This window comes from Nicotiana attenuata, chromosome 10, assembly GCF_001879085.1.
Source record: "Nicotiana attenuata strain UT chromosome 10, NIATTr2, whole genome shotgun sequence".
NCBI classification, from domain to species: Eukaryota; Viridiplantae; Streptophyta; class Magnoliopsida; order Solanales; family Solanaceae; genus Nicotiana; species Nicotiana attenuata.
Window position 1 is genome coordinate 46,305,973 of NC_031998.1, and position 17,406 is coordinate 46,323,378.

At 40.7% G+C, this 17,406-nt stretch overlaps 1 pseudogene; it reads right to left on the minus strand.

Annotated features, from left to right (window-relative positions):
• On the minus strand, positions 16,197-17,204 carry LOC109233773 (annotated as a pseudogene).

Sequence of the window (17,406 nt, forward strand, 5' to 3'; positions counted from 1 at the left end):
CTTGGATAGCCTTAACTTTGGATGGGTCCAACTCGATTCCTCGGCGGCTGACAATGAATCCCAGCAGCTTTCCTGCGGGAACCCCGAATGCACATCTTGCGTGGTTCAATTTTAGATTGTATCTCCTTAGCCTGTCAAAGAATTTTCTCAAATCCGCTATGTGATCCGTGGACCTCTTGGATTTGATGATGACATCGTCAACATACACCTCTATTTCCTTGTGTATCATATCATGGAAGATGGTTTTCATGGCTCTCATGTAAGTAGCCCCGGCATTCTTTAGACCGAATGGAATCATCTTGTAGCAGTATACTCCCCACGGTGTAATGAAAGCTGTCTTCTCTGCGTCTTCTTCGTCCATCTAGATCTGATGATAACCCGCGAAGCAATCTACAAAGGATTGGAGTTCATGCTTGGCAATTGTCGATCAGGATGTGTTTATTTGGCAGTGGAAAGTTGTCATTCGGATTTGCTCTATTTAAATCTCGATAATCAACACACACCCTGACTTTCCCATCTTTCTTCGGAACTAGTACAATGTTGGCTAGCCAGGTTGGATACTCAACTACCCTGAGAACCTTAGCTTTGATTTGCTTAGTGACTTCCTCCTTGATTTTCAGGCTCTTGTCTGGTTTGAACTTTCTGAGTTTCTGCTTTACTGGCGGACACATTGGATTGGTAGGCAACTTGTGAGCCACTATGGATGTGCTCAGACCGGTCATGTTATCATATGACCATGCGAAGATATCCTCATATTCCTTTAGGAAACGAATGTACTCTTCCTTCTCTGACAGTGATAAGTGAATGCTTATGCGAGTCTCCTTGACGGTTTCGGTGTCTCCCAAATTTATTGCTTTGATCTCGTCCAGGTTGGACTTAGGTTTATTCTCAAAGTTCTCAACCTCCCTGACAACTTCCTCAGGTACTTTATCTTCTTCTTCTGAGTCACTATACTTATGTTGCATTGTCTCATTACATGTCACACTCATCGGTTCATCAGGAAAAGTAATAATAATGCTATAGAAAGAAAATGTGAAAGATAATAATGAATAATACATAGCAATGCATTGATTAAATTTGAAGATACTCCAAACCAAGTGCGGCTCGATGAATCGAGCAATTATGTTGAAGCAAAATGCGTCTCTAAAACAAAATTACTGAAAACATATGAAATGCCTAGCATGGCTATAGAAATAAATTAGGCTAAGTGCCAAGCTACCCAGGGACTCGGCGGGCCCAGAATGGTGTGGCAGTCCAATTTCTAAGAACAACTCCCTTCTCCACAGTCTAAATAGTGAGGCCTTCTTCCTCCTCCTCCTCAATTATCGCACTGCAATCCATATCCTCATCTTCATGGAACAAGTTTCTCAGCCCAGCTAAATCTTGTTCTTCTGCTATCCCCCATATTGTATCGGCCTGATGAAAAGTCTGACCCAGATGTGGCAATGGTTGCTCGAGAGGGTAATAAGGACCACGCCATGGTGGCGACCAGTCATTATACTCCTGCCAGGTATACGGGTACCCCAACCAAAAAGTTGTGCCGTGACGTTTCAGCTGTATCGGTTTAGTATTGCCCTGGAGATCCTTCCTCAGTCCTTTGCCAGGTTTGTACCCCGACCATGTCAGTATGCTTTCTATTTTTTACTCCACCACTTGTCCTTCTCAATTGCGTTGACATGTTCAATGTGGTGATAAGTTTCTCCACCCAACCTTCTTCTATTTTTGATGACCAGGATAGTTTGACTGGTGTAAATGTGGTTACTTCCATCTCTGTGAATGACTACCTCGTGGTGGCTCCACTCGAACTTCACGGCTTGGTGCAGCGTGGAAGCCACAGCTCCAGCGGCATGTATCCAAGGGCGACACAATAGAAGATTGTACGTAGCTGATATGCCTAGTCCTTGGAACTCAACATCGAACCAAGTTGGCCCCATCTGCAGGCAAAGGTTAATCTCCCCAATCGTGGATGTTTGAGACCCATCAAAGGCTTTCACGTTCGTACTTCCTACCCATATCTCATGGAAATCTTTGACCAATCTATTCAGAGTAGTTAGAGGACAAATGTTGAGACTCGAGCCCCCATTTATTAGGACCTAACAATGAATTTGTCTTCAAACAGTACCGTGATATGCAATGCCTTGTTATGGCTTAACCCTTCAGGCGGTAGTTCATCCTCATGGAAAGTGATCTTATGACTCTCTAGCACTTGCCCTATCATGTTGTCCATTTCTCCACTAGTGATGTTGTTGGGTATGTAAGCTTCATTTAACACCATCATTAGAGCACTCCTATGTGTTTCCGAATTGTGAAATAGCGACAGGATGGATATCTGGGCGGGAGTTTTGTTTAAATGATCGGCGACTGAGTATTCCTCGCCTGTACTTTCCTCCACAGATCGTCTGGCCCGGTTTCAATAATAGGTTGCTTATTAGGAGCCTCCTTGCTCGATCTCCCCAAATGTTCGGGGGTATAGATCCTTCCCGTTCTGGTAATTCCTTGTGCGGCATCAGATTTTTCCATCTTTGCTTTTCCCTTTCGCATGGCTTCCGCAACATAGTCCCACGATATGGCGTTGGAATTGAAAGGAGGTGTGGTTGCTACTGTCACTGTGAAGGGTGTGGCCAGTTCTACATCAAATGGAACGGGTGTGGCTGCAGGTGGTGCTACCTCTACCTCAAATGGACCCGATGCAGTTACCTCAACTTCGACTGACGGTTGTTTCTGTACCACAATAGGAGTGAGTGTGACTGCGGGCTTAAAGTCACCGCTTTCAAGAATGAGCCTGATTGATCCCTCAGGATCCCATTCTTTGTCCGTCTCTATCACATGTACTCCATCACCTTTATGATCTGGAAGGGGATTGTTGCGGACGTTGGGTGCAACTTCTTTCGCTTATATGACCTTGTTATCAATCAATGTCTAGATCTTATCTTTCAATGTCTGGCACTCGTCAATGGTGTCCCCTTCATAGCGGAATGATATGCACATGTTTTATTTGGGTTGACCCATTGAGGTGAATTCTCCATTGCCACGGCAGGAATAAGGTGACATAACCAGCAGCTTTCAATCTTTCGTACAACTGGTCGATGGGTTTAGCAATAGCGGTGTATTGTCTGGGTTGTTTGCGATCAAAGTTAGGTCGGGGTTTCTGGTAATTTGGATGAGTTAGAGGTGAATGATAGTAGGCTGGTTGGGTGTTATAAGTATGGTCAGCGGTGGCGGGCTGGGAATATCTGGGAGGTGAGGGTTGGTACGAAGGTGGAGATGTTTGATATGTAAGTGGAGATTTTGGGCCTTGGGCTACCATTACTGCACCTACTTCTTTCTTCTTTGATATGCCCCCTGATTGTAATGCTTTGTTCGTGGCCAGCAGTGCCTCAAAATTTGTTACCATCCCACTTTTGATACCCTCTTCGGTCCTTTCTCCGAGTTTGATGATGTGAGAGAACTTGTGATTCTCAATGACCATTAGCCTTTCATAATACTATGGGTCCTGTGCCCTGACGAAGAACTTCTTCATCTGTTCCTCGTCTAATGCTGGCCTGACCTCGGCTACTTCTGACCTCCACCGAGTAGCATACTCGCGGAAAGTCTAAGTTGGCTTCTTCTTTAGGTTCTGGATATAGAAGACATATGGTGCATTCTCTGTTTTGAACCTAAAACGGTCCATAAATTCTGATGCCATGCTCACCCAATTGGCCCATTTCTTAGGATTATGGTTTATGTACCAGGACAGGGCATCTTTGGTAAGACTTCTCATGAAGAGCTTCATTCGGATCCTTTCATCTTTTCCGACCCCTACGAGCTTGTCACAATAAGTTCTCAAATGAACCTTAGGATCACCTGTTCCATCAAACATCTCGAACTTGGGAGGATTGTAACCCTCCGGCAGTTCCACATCTGGTTGTATGTATAAATCCTTGTAGTTCAGACCTTCTATCCCTTTACCCCTTTCAACACCCTGAACTCGGCTTGTCAATTTCTTGAGCTCCTCGGACATGCTCTTGATGAGCACCTTCTCAGCGAATTCTGGTGTATAGGAGATTGGTTGAGTGGAGTGAGGTATGGTTTCCACGTATATGGGGTTGTTTTGGTGAGTGCCAGGGATTTGGGTGTAGTGGTGATCATTGGTGGAGTTCTCAGGATCGGGAACAGGGTGAGGTGTGTTCTGAGGGGTGTGATAGGTAGTGGTTTGCGGGTACTGGGTTGGTTGATGATTGTGTTGTGGAGGATTTGGTATCGGTAAACGATTGGGGTTTTGTGGTGGAGCTGCATATTGATTGGGTGCAGGAGGATTTTGTGGACGTTGGTTTGGCGTAGTTGGAGGAGGTGCTGGGTTTTGAGCCTTTTGCTGGTTAACGTGTGCGACGTTCAAAGTGAGGGAGAGGTTTGCTAGGTTGCGGACCTGCTCAAGTTGTCCTTGTAACTCCAGTATCTTCTGCTCTAATTGCAGAACAAACTCATTTTGGGCCGGAGTGGTTCGACCATCTGAAGTTTCGATGCTCTTGGCGTTTTCTTTTCGAATGCCACTCAAGTCATCCATCTTAGCTTTCCCTATGCTTTTCGTACTACTAGGAGGAGGAGGAGGTGGAGGGCCTCTAAATCTGGTGTGGTATGTTGATGATGCCTGTATGTGCGAACCAACCTTAGGGGATGGAAATAATAATAAATAAAGAAAAACAAAAAGGTAAACAAGTTAGTAAGGATTCTGAAATTTGTGCGCTATTAAAGCACGCATTGCGGGAATGTAAATACGCGTCCTAATTTTGGAGCCTCGTTGTGCCTGAGGTAGGCCTAGCGATAAATAGATTTGGAGAAATTTAGTGCCAATAATTGCCTCCTTTCATTAATGTTTAAATAGACGAACCCAAAACGACAGTAAAAAGGATAAGTCACCAATGACACTTGGCCTTATTACATTTTGAAAAAAGCAAATAACCCTAATCTACTTGGTCACAGAAGGACCTTCTCTAGGCTGGATGCTCTTATCGATCCGATCCCCTAGTTCACATAGGTTCAGCAGTAAGAATGCCCTTGCCAGATGTCCTCCTTCGCTTCCTTCAGCGTTCTGGCAATCGGTGACTCTCTTCCTCATTTTCCCTTCCAATTCCATCAGACTGTACTCCAGATATTCCAGCCTTTCGCTGGATTTAACAGCCTTCTCTTTCCACTCATTGATTATTTCCAGATCAGCCTTGTGTTGCTCCATATGCTAGGCTTCAGACTCGGAAATTCTTTTGCGCAGTTTGTTATATTTCACCCGTGCTTCGGCAACTTCGTCTATGACCCTGTTTCCCGGACCAACTCTTGGCCCGAATATTCCCCTATGTTATCATCCAACCAAGAGGGTTAGAAGTACGCATGACCAGCATGATATCGATCTGGCTCGATAGTATCCCTTTCTACGATAATCTTTAAGTGCCACATGTGTTGTGCTTCATTTTTGTATGGAATGGCATCACCCTGAAAATCGGCTATGAAGTAACTCATTTTAGCAACCCGTGGTATGACCTGCTTCCTGCCTGCATGTCTGATAACCCTAAGGGGAGCATAAGGGTATATGCCCCTTATCCCAATCAATACTAAGTGTAGAACATCCCTGGATCTGATGATGAACTCGTCGGTATGGAACCATTCAAACATCCATCAAACCTGATCCTCAGTCAAATTGCTGAAAAACTACACCCCTCTTATAGCATTCTTTGGTTGAGCGAACCTGTCTGGGAGATAGGTCATTTTCTTGGGATGATGGAAGGCTATGCGATCGTTCCACGGCCTTCGCTGAAACTCTTGATGGTGATGACCCTTTCAGAGATGTTCGACCAGCCAAACTTGTAGAAGCAGATTGCAACGTTCGAAGTATTTATACCTTTTTTGGCAGCGCTCTAAGGCACAGTAGATGTCTGCAATGATTATAAGGACAATGGTATATGTCTGACCTTCGATCCCTTCCATCAATGTTCTTGGATCGGGAACACCAGCATGCCCAAGAAACAAACGATGAACACAAAGACCGTGCGGTGAATCCCACCAAAGAAGGTGATGGAAAATTCGTCATCGAAGATAAGGTAAGATCTGTTGTGACCGTATCGTTCATAGAGGAAGTCAAAGGGTATGTAGGATTTTTTCAAGCAGTCCAAGTCATCATTCTTCTTTAACCCCATCATCTTAAGAAATCCCCTAGTAGTGCGATTTTCAGGTGCCAGTAAACCACGGTTGTCCCAAGGTAGCCCAGCAAATCCCCCTATTTCTTCCAAGATAGGGGTCATTTCTATGCTTCCAAAGCGGAACACAACTCTTTCTTTATCCCAGAACATTGTGGCAGCCTCGATCAATATTTTGTTCGGCTGGAGGTACAACAAAGAAGGCAAATTTCCTAAGACCCTTTTCACATGATTTTGGTCACTTGATGGAAGATCCCTCAACCAATCTAGCAATGGTGATGGCATGTTATTGACCATGCCGAATTGGGGGACTTCGTTCATCATTTTCTGCAAAACAAATATGGTAGGTCCCTTCCGACTATTTATACAATAATGATTAGCATATTGACACTTATTTCTCCAAAATTAATGCACACGATCGCGGTTGCGTCCGCTGGGATTATGGAAAACCCGATGGACTTTGGGACAAGGCTTGTCTTAAAGGGTTATTATGTGGACAACATATTAACCCGGCTAGGTCTGACCATGATGCATGCATAATTAATCAGAGTAAGGTTTCTATAAAGATCTAGACTGGTACCCTCAAGCGGACAACTTGAGGGGGAAAGGCACAGAACCATCGACTGCACCCCTGACCGACTAGTTTTATCGCAAATATGCCTTTCCGCATTTAATGGGTGATATATATAGGAAGAGCGCAAACACTCATCAGGAATTGGGTATGGAATTTTGAAGAGTCTCCACCTAACGGATCTAAGGTGTGTTAGGGCACCTAAAGAAAGTAACTCATAAAACGATTTGCATTACCAGATATTGGGCAAGGGCTCGAAATAACCTTGAGGGGAAGGTGTTAGGCACCTCTCGAGGTCCACAACGGTGGGTCCCGGCCAAACTCGAATTAGGTGAATTAGTCTTATAAGCAAACAAAGCAATTTAGAAAAATAGATATTACGTTTAAAACAAGGAGTAAAAGGGGTCCTAGGTTTTTAGCCTATAGGATCACTTCTGTTCAATACTTGGTAATCGTCCCCAAGTTGGGGTGCTACACATAGCATTAGCGCACAGGTCATCATATCCTTTACTACCTGATTACCCTTCCCTTAATGGTTATATATGCGGTACTCTATGCGTGCATTACCCGTCCCTTACTTAAGGTCCTGGAGGTGATTAGGAATTCTAATTAAGGTGGATCTAGACTCTCCAATAGTGTTTAAAAGGAGAAAATCTAAGCGACAAGCAAAACAAATAGGACTGTCAGATAAAGGAACAATTGAAGGCTCACATTTACCTCCACAAATAAGCAGGCAATTGCACGTCTCAAACAACAGTATTTCAGACACTTTAAAAGTCCTATAACAGGATATCTAGGTGAGCACAAAGCAGAATATATGCAACGTTTTTATTAAACCGAGGCAGACGTTACTTAATCAGTTTGCCTACTGATTTTACGACTAGCTGAATCTGGGCAGTCCACAATCAGTTAAACAAAAGCATAGTTTATAATTTCAAGATTTTAGTCACCCTACAGGCTTTCCTAGGCGTGGTTCATATCTAATCGTTAATCAAAACTGCAATAAACCAGTAAACGATTTTAAACAAGCAATTTGGTTCATTAGGTCCTATAGGCATGCTGTCTAGCTGCTGAAAATAATCACAAACCTTGCAGAACTAATTTCTAATATACAAGCCTGATATCTAGGTGTTCGGATTGCTTTTATACTTATTTCCTATAGGCATGATTGCTACTGCAGAAACTATCTTTTTATACGATTTGATTGCGGGTATGATATCAAGGTGAGCGCAATAAGTCCTATAACATGGTTTCTAATGCACAGAGGAGAATTTATGAACATGATAGTTAAGGCTGAATTAGCAACAACCTAGAGGCAGGATTTCTAGCGCGGATGTGAACACATACAAATAAAATTTAGAGCGAATGGCATGATAAACCTATAAGCATGTTTTCTAATGCACACAACAACCTATAGGCATGGTTTCTAATGCAGGTAGATAGTCATAACAGACCTAAAAGCATGATTTCTACCAGATCTCCCCACAAGATATATATAAAAGTCCCTACCATTTTACTAATATCCCCAATATCTGTTTTACAAGAATCGTTATTACAGATTAAAAAATGAATGCGTGAATTACAGTAATGATACTTCTAAACTATAGGGAGCCTGAATAAGCCCAAAAACTAAACCTGGAAAACCAGGCGTTCAACCAAGTATGAACATGCCAATATTCTCATAGTGCACCCAATGGTATCCTGGTGTGTCAAAGCTCCCAAGGGCCACAGGGATCCCGGGCAATGCTCCCACTAGAAAACTTTCAATGAAACTTTTTGTGACCAAGTTTTGGAGAGCCAGCCCCAGTGTGTCAAAGTTCAGAGGAGGCTCATGGACTCCTAGGCAATGCTCACACTGGAGGGGCAGGACCCTAGGTGTTCTAAGAATAGGAGTTGAAAACAAGAGATAGTTTTAAGAAAATAGTTTTGGATTTTCAGGAGGTAAGGAGCAAACAGGGTCAATCAACACTTAGAAGAAATTCCAGCAGTAAGCAGAAGCAGGATCACTTCAAGCAAAGTTTCAACTTAGTTTATTAGCCATTACTAGGTGAGTGTACGGATAGACACTAAACAAAGACACGACATGCTGGGATTAATCAGACAGTCATATACAAAGGGGTAGCAGGGATTGGGAGCATGAAAATTATTAGTCTGTTAGGGGTGAACACTTAAAACAGAGCAGGAAACAAGCCAATTGAGAAACAAGTAAACATAGGTCTAATTTACATACAAGTAAACATGTAGACATGCTGAAAGCAGGAAACACATAGGCTCAATTAAACGTAAGTAGGCAGGCTGATTACAAGGAAACACATAGGTTAAACAGAAGTAGAGATGCTGATTACAAGGAAACACATAGGTTTAATTGAATAGCAGTAAACATGCTGATTAGGAACAATCAATATAAAGCACAGGGATCTAATGAGGTAAAAGTAGACATGCTGATAACATGACACATAGTTTAATTGAATAGCAGTAGTGGAGGCATACCAGTTAAGAGATAGCAATAGAAGAATGAGGTAAACGGGGTCCAAAGGTCTAGCTTTGGGTTCCAACCGGCTAGACAGTGCAACAAACAAAGAGTAGAAGATCGTAATGGAGGGTGAGAGCAAGAAATTTTTGTGTCTTTCTATGTCTGTGTGTGCGTGTTAAAGAAAAAGAGTGAGGCTTATATAACATTGAGTAGAGTAGAGTAAATAAGGTAAAGCAGTTTAAAGGTTTCCAAATAAGGTAGAGAAACAATTCGTCATTCAATTAGGCATGACAAGGTCAATCAATAGGCAAAATCATGGGGTTGTATCCAAAATAACTCGGAATTGAGGTCTAAATAAGGTAAAGGGTAAGTATGATAGCCAATTAGAGTCAGAACACTAAAAATCTGGCAACTAACAAGCAATTAGTCACACAAATAAGGTAACACAAGTAAATTAGTGACCAATTCTTAGTTGGTAAGTCAATCAGCCCACGACTTAAGCTTAGTAGGAACAATTAAGACAAGTAGTACCAATTAGGAGTCCCAAAAATAATGAAAGTAAATAAAATTACAGGAAGTAATCGCCTTAGTAAACAAAGCAAATTTCAATCCCTATGCAGTTTAGGTACTCAGTCAATCACTCAAAATAACGAGCAAATATTGGAGCAAACAATGAAATAATCAAATAAACTAAAAACTGGAACATAGTCATGCAAGAATCAGTAGAAAAAGAGAATCAACCACATAGGAAATGTTTTAGAAAAGTTTCGCAGAAACAGACGAAGTGAAACCCCAGTTCTTAGAGAACATTAGGATCGATTAACAATAGGACACACAGAAAACCTTTAAGGAAAATGTTGTAGGAACTCGAAATCTTTTCAGGTCCAAAGAGTTCCGAACAAGCAGATAATAAGGAAGCAAAACCCTAATCCGGAGGGATACTAGAATCGATTAACAATAAAGAGAACACGAGATTTTTTTAAATGAAAACTACTGGATCAACTCAAAATCACTCCAGATCTACAGAAGATGAACAGATTCACGTTGAAATGATGAGGGTTTTGAGAAAAGGGGCGGGGTAAAGGAAAATCTAACCATAGCCACACAACCAACGGTACTCACAAACATTGATGAACACATGGTGGTGTTCATAAGGAAATGAAAATCCTAGGTCGACTCTTAGTTGAACCTCTTCGAGGTCTCCTCAGAAAAAAATGAGAATCGAACAACCAGCAGAAGTAATAGGTTTGATAGGGTAGCAAAACCCCAAATAACCCCATATTTTGTTAGGAATTGAAGGGGTTTGGGAGATTTAGGGGTGACGGCGAATCTAGGGTTAGGGTGGTCTTAGAGAGAAGAGAGAAGATGGGGATTCAGGGTGGCGGTTTGTGGAGAATGACTAGGGTTAGGGGGTCGTTTGGGTTAAAAAAGGAAAGGGTGATTCTGGACCGTTGGTCTTAGAGATCAACGGCCACGATTAGAAGGGATTTGGGTCGGGTAGAGGTCATTTGGTCTTAGACTGGGGTGGTTTGGGCTTAGGTTAATTTAAATTGGGCTGGGGGGGGGTCCGAATTTAAACCTAATTAAAGGGCTATTTGTTAAACACCCAATTAATTAATAAAATAATTTGTAAAAATAGCTAATTAAATGATAAAAATAACCTTTATGCATGAAGATGGTTTATTATGTTACTTAACATTATAAAAATATAAAAAGTTATTTTTTGTATAGATAATGTAGTTATGCATATGTATGGGCTATTATTGCAAAATATGCACTTATAGTCTTAAAAATGCAAATGTAATTGTAAAAAATGCAATTAAAATATTTGACACTCATATGAGTATAAATGATTAATTTATATGACTAAATCATTGTAAAGTAATATGAGGGATACTTATTGAATATTTATATAATTAAAAATGCAGAAATAAATTGATTTAAGGCCTTTAAAAATTATAGAAAAAATTGTAAAAACACTTGTGCATGTTTATAAATGCATGTACAATATTTTGAAAGTATGTATGCATGATTAAAACTATATGAGGGAAAAATCGGGTATCAACATTCGCGACACACACGAGTAGATGCCTAATCTAGAACAAACTCCCAATTCCCACAACAAGTGGAATAGAGCTCCTTTCAGGCATAAACTCTCACATTGGTAATAGTACCAGAATCTTCATACTTGGTTTCAACCTAGAACATTCAAGTGACTAACACATCACACTTATACGATCTTCACATGGGCTATACTCCCACGACCTTCCACACCAGGTAGCAAAGTCTATAGATCCACACCTCCAATCGTGCAAATTCTGTAATGCAAATCAAGAATCCGCAATCATTACACAATGTCTCTTCCACGGAACACCCTTCTAAGGCGACACTAAGATAATGCCAGCTTACTCTGAACATCTGAATTCTTCCCTGCCCATCCAAGCTCGTGAGTTTCTTATCAACACCGAGCCGCAACCTTGATCCTTAACTTCCAATCCCCATGCCGCTCACTGCTCTTATCATGTCGCTATGCGATAGTACAAGAATTCATCATAACCCCTGAGCTACTAGTAGAATAAATATTTCATTGGCTAGAAACCATTCACTTAACTCATTTCACAAGAACCATTGCAACACGTAACTGAATTCCCATAATGACAGAAAATACAAATCTCAAGTCGTGGTCTAAATCGCCATAACTCTTTTGGGATCCCTTTATACATAACAAGGCCATTTGAATCATATACCTCCCAACTACAAACCACCTGTATAACTTAACATGCTGAAGGAATTAATCATTTCCGTAATCATTCTGATTCAAACCATTACTAACCGACCCCACTTCTTCCGATATTCTCTTGACTTGCCTTAGAAATAATAATAGATCCATTAAAAGAAACATAACAAAACTCAATCAACGCTCATCATGAGTGACCCAAATCACGAGATCACATCATCTCAATACTCATTAACCATCTCATACCCTCCTCATGCACTCAATAGTATTTCTAATTGATACACCCATTCTGATAGACCTCCTGCGAATCAGAAGCTGTTTCTCCCATTTATCCAATACTGCACCACAGATCCGATGATAACATAGAAACACTCCAAGTCCTTTTTATATCCCACTGCAAAAATCCAATATGTAACCACACAACGGACCCAAAATCCTTAGGCACTGCACTTTAGTTCTTGAACCCACTAGAACCATTGTTAAGAGTCTCCCACTCTGACCTGATCCCGAATAATTAACTCCAACGACGCTCTATTAGCACATGAACACTCTCTCAAAGAAGCAATCGGATGAATTAGTTTCCTTGTACATCACATCCACACGAAGCATAAACTCTGAGTCTTCCCAAAACCTGCACATGAATTGATAAGGCGAAATATAGCATGCATTCCTCAAGTTCTTTGCCCAAATTACCCTTGATATTTTTCTTTGCTTGGTATAAATAATCCACCAATGCATCAACAACAAGAAACCACACAAGCAGACAACCACGTGACCAGATCGTAGACGGTGGGCTCCCCCACTTAGCGTTAAGCTCCAATCATATAATTCTAGAACCCACAAAGATTCCTCTTTCTCAATTACCATGATCTCGCACCGTTAAAACACCATATTTCTCGTAATCTCTTATTAAACTTTCAATGAACATTTCGAATTATCATCCACAGTCGCATATTCGACCTCCTGCCGGATACTAAGTAGAACTCTTCATAGAAACTTCATCAAAATAGATGTCACGTCGCATCCCATGACGATAATCAAGCTTCCACACCCCTCTTCATTCCAAGAAAATTCATCTCTGTCGTATTCAATCTCCTCTGTACAATAGCCACTATCCCAAAAAAAATCCGTAGACATAGTCACTGTCTACCTTGATCCCCAAATCGCTCTAAACTTTCTCAAAGCATGTGGCTGTCCTACCATAGAATCCGTACGCTACTCCTCCACTCCCACTTCAGTTAAACCATATCCTTAATCAACTTCTCTACCTCTACTATTCATACTTGACCTGCTAGAATTCAATCACCGCGAGACACCTCTCACCATGACCTTCCTCCTCATTTGCTGCCAAAATACTACCTCAAATTATAATCCATCTCTGTAGCGCATGAACTAATAAATTTCTACCGACTCTAAGCCTCCGCAAAGATCATCTATGTCGAGCCATCAATATTAGAAGCACAGATTCGACTCTAAAGAAAATATATACCGCCATATCCGATAACCGCTGCTTAGGCACCGTTCTACAACACCCTGCCCCGAAGAAAAATCAAAGAAGACCCTAACACCCATAGGCCTTAATGCATTCCAACAAGGACGACGACACCACACGATATATGAAAATTCCACCATGCTCGAAAATATCAAGTCGCACTACTCCGTCAACAAAAGCCTGAACACACATAGTCCAATTGCCTTACCTCCGCCGGAATAAAATGCCGAACCTCTACACCATGACCCGAGTAATCCTCTCTTCGAGTTGTTCATTGTCGCGACCCATAAATTAGCACCCTACAATTTACACCAACACTGCATGATAACCACTCATGAACATCATAATGCACCGTGCATAGCCGCGAAGCTGTAGGCAACACAAATCATTGCACATAAATGGTAGTACATCCCTCCTCGAGGCAACGTTAATAGCCCAATCAAATACACAGGGAAAAACATCCTTCACCACATCTGTAGTACCATTACAATCCTCGATTCTTAATTGATATCAAACGCTCCATGTCGCATAGGATCGAGTAGGAAGGAAATGAAGGCATAATCTTCAATGGAATAAAATCACACGATGAGGAATCAAGTAGGGAAGTGCTCCTAACAGCCCTGTAGCCTCCCGAAGATAAGTACAGATATCTTCGTACCGATCCGCAAGACTCTACTAGACTTGCTCGTGACTCGTGAGACCCAAGTGAACCTAGAGCTCTGATACCAAGCTATCATGACCCAAAATCCATTATAGGCCGTGATGGAACCCAACATCGCCGTTAGGCAAGCCAACACTTAATTATTCATTTTATTATTGTTAAAATCATGAATCTTATTTAGATAGGGAGGTAAGTGCATTAAAATAAATCATAGCTACTTACAATTTATTGAAAGTATAAGGTAGAAGTGTGCCAATGTAAAATAATCCATAAATAATTTCTAGAACAACCTCCAAAATCCGGTGTCACAAGTGCATGAGCAACTAATAGAAGGTACAACAATAGTACATCACCTTTCTGGAATACAAGTTAGACAGGGAAAATGTAAATAATTCTGACGGAGACTCTTTATACTACGGATCGTAACATGGGGTGCAGCTCACTGTAAAGTCTCCACAATAGCTGCGTCTTTGCTCCGAAAAGACCACCAAGGGTATATACCTGCACAATAAGTGCATAAGTGGAGCATGAGTACGTAAATTAATATGTGCCCAGTAAGTATCTAGCCTAACCATGGAGAAGTAGTGACGAGGGGTCGACATCGACAGTTACTAGAGGTCAATAAAGCAATATGATGAATCATAAGCAGATATGAAGCACAATAGTGATAATGGGGTAAATCTGTAAGTTACATAATATTTTGAAAATTGTTTTTAAAGATATATAATTTTCAGTCTCGTATTCTTTATCAACAGCTTAGATGTATCAAGTGTCAGTATCAAACGGATAAGGAATACCATATAAAATGCCAGGCATCAGCGGAAGGAAAATCTCATGAATATTTGGACTACTGGCGATATAACGCACGAATATGCCAAGGTCGTGTAGCCCGATCCAGAATAATATGTACACTGCCGAGGGTCTACTGGCATGAACCATAGATGCATCTATTATACTGCCAAGGGGTTCAGTCCGCTCCACAAGCAAGGAAGGAACTTATCAAATTACGTGACATGTGCTTACAATACAATACATGAGCATAAAGTGAATATAACCTTTACTGTTTCTCAAATAACATTCCAACAACTCAAGCTGATAAGGCTCGACTGTATATATGTATTTCTAAATCAATTTCAATTATAAATTCAATTAGTTAAGCGAGCAGAATGAGTTCTAATAATTTAAATATTACAAGATAAAGTCCTAAGTCTACCTGGACAAAACATGCTTTAGCTACATAGGAATAACACCAAATCTCTGCTCTGATACATAGATGACACGAACGCGGAAGCAAAAATAACAAGAACACAAATAAAAAGCGAGAAAGATAGAATTTAGCAAAGAACTAATTAGGGAAATTGAAGAGAATACTTGAAATCAAACACAAATACCCTTCAATTTAAATCCTAATTAACCCTAAACTATAGGATAACCCTCAAGGGGAAGAATCCTCGTAAAATCCACATTAAAGGTTTTTAATCAATAATGGAATTCATCGATAACACTCACTCAATGAGATCAAAATAAGTTAAGTCTAAAATGAGAGCCTTAAAGGCCATTTATACTAGGGAACTAAATATTACAAGTATAGCCACTAAATGTAATATAGTGTTCAATTGTTGCAACATAGCATATATAGCCGCTCCGTCGTGAAAGTAGCCACCAACTAGAATCCAAATTCCTCGATGGCTATCCAGATTGTATCACTACCGGATTAGATTGATTATCGAAGTCTAGCGGGTTGTCATACTTTTCTCTTTAGGATTTCTCTGCTGGATTGGTAGAGTTGATGATATTATTACTCTACATATTTGTTAAGTTGTCATTGAAGTCTACTGGATTATCATACTTCTGCTTTTCAGATAAATCTCCACTGGGTTGGTAGAATTGATGCTATGCCTTTTTTACTTACGCGTTATATTGTTTATCGAAGTCTACCGGATTGGCATACTTTTTCTAGGTTATTTTAACATTTAAAACAATACCTTTTCTTATCACTCCACAATGATTGTATACCGAGTGATAGAAGCATCATACCAACAAAGAAGAAATAAAGTCCCCATGAGGTTCCCAGAGAACATATTAGATCCTCAAGAGTTCAATCATCTAGTTGTGCCTTTACCTCAACTTGCTTTGGTCCTAATTCAGGGAGCAGCAAACCAAGCCCATCCCTAGCTTTAGCGTCCAAACAACTCTCCTCAACATCTCGATACAACAGATTCGATGTTAAAATCCTCAACCCTTTATCTCTATCAATCTCTAAAACCTCAGGCAATCCATTAGTACATCCCTTTGACATTCCTACATCAATCCTTATGGCTTGGTTATAACAAACCCCATTAATTCCACTTTCTTGAATTCTATGTCCCATTATCATCCTTTTCGCTCCCGGAATTGTAGCAAGCACATGTTCAAGAGTAGAACAATCACAATCCTTCGCCAACTCATTCGAAAACTTCCTCAACCAAACAATGGAATTCCTCCCCTTTACCAAATCTCTCGAAACTCTTCCCCTCACCCACATCCAATCTCTCACTTCCTCATTAACATTCTCCAATCCATAATCCACATGTTTAGTCAAAAGTCCACCATGAACAAATACAGAACCACCACCAACAACAACTTTCATTCTTCCCAAAAACCACTCCGAAATCAGCCCGTCTGGCCTTAATGCTGCAATTCTTGTTCTAATACCATCAAATAACTACTGATTTATACCATGAAACTCAAAGGGTATCTCCAAAAATGGATCTTTAACACACTCTTTATCAAAACCATCACATAATTCTTTCATATCTTTGCCTACAAAATACAAAAAAGCCCAATGTTGAAATTCTTGAAGACCCTCTTTAGTAACATACCTAAAATCACCATCAACATTCATAATCTCATGATTACCATTCATATTGATTAAATTACCATTTACCTTAGCAGCTTCCCTTTTCAGTTTTTCAAGAAAATATAGAATCTTTTATTCTTTGCCACCACGGTCAAGTACATCACATATTTAAACAATTGTAGTGCGCCCACCATACCATTTGTCATGGTCATCAATTAAGCCAGCAAGTTTGAAGGCTTGTTTGTTTTTTTGGAAAGGGTTTTCCATGAGATGTGAAAATAAAAACTATCTTTTCCTTATGGCACGACTGAGCTCGTTGGGTTAGCTATTTTTGTTATTACTTTCCGAGTCTGAAGGATGCAGAGCGGCGCTATGCCACCCACGAGAAAGAATTAATTGTTGTCGTCCATTGCTTACGCCTTTGGAGGTACTATGTGTTGGGAACCCGGTTTGTGGTCAAGACAGACAA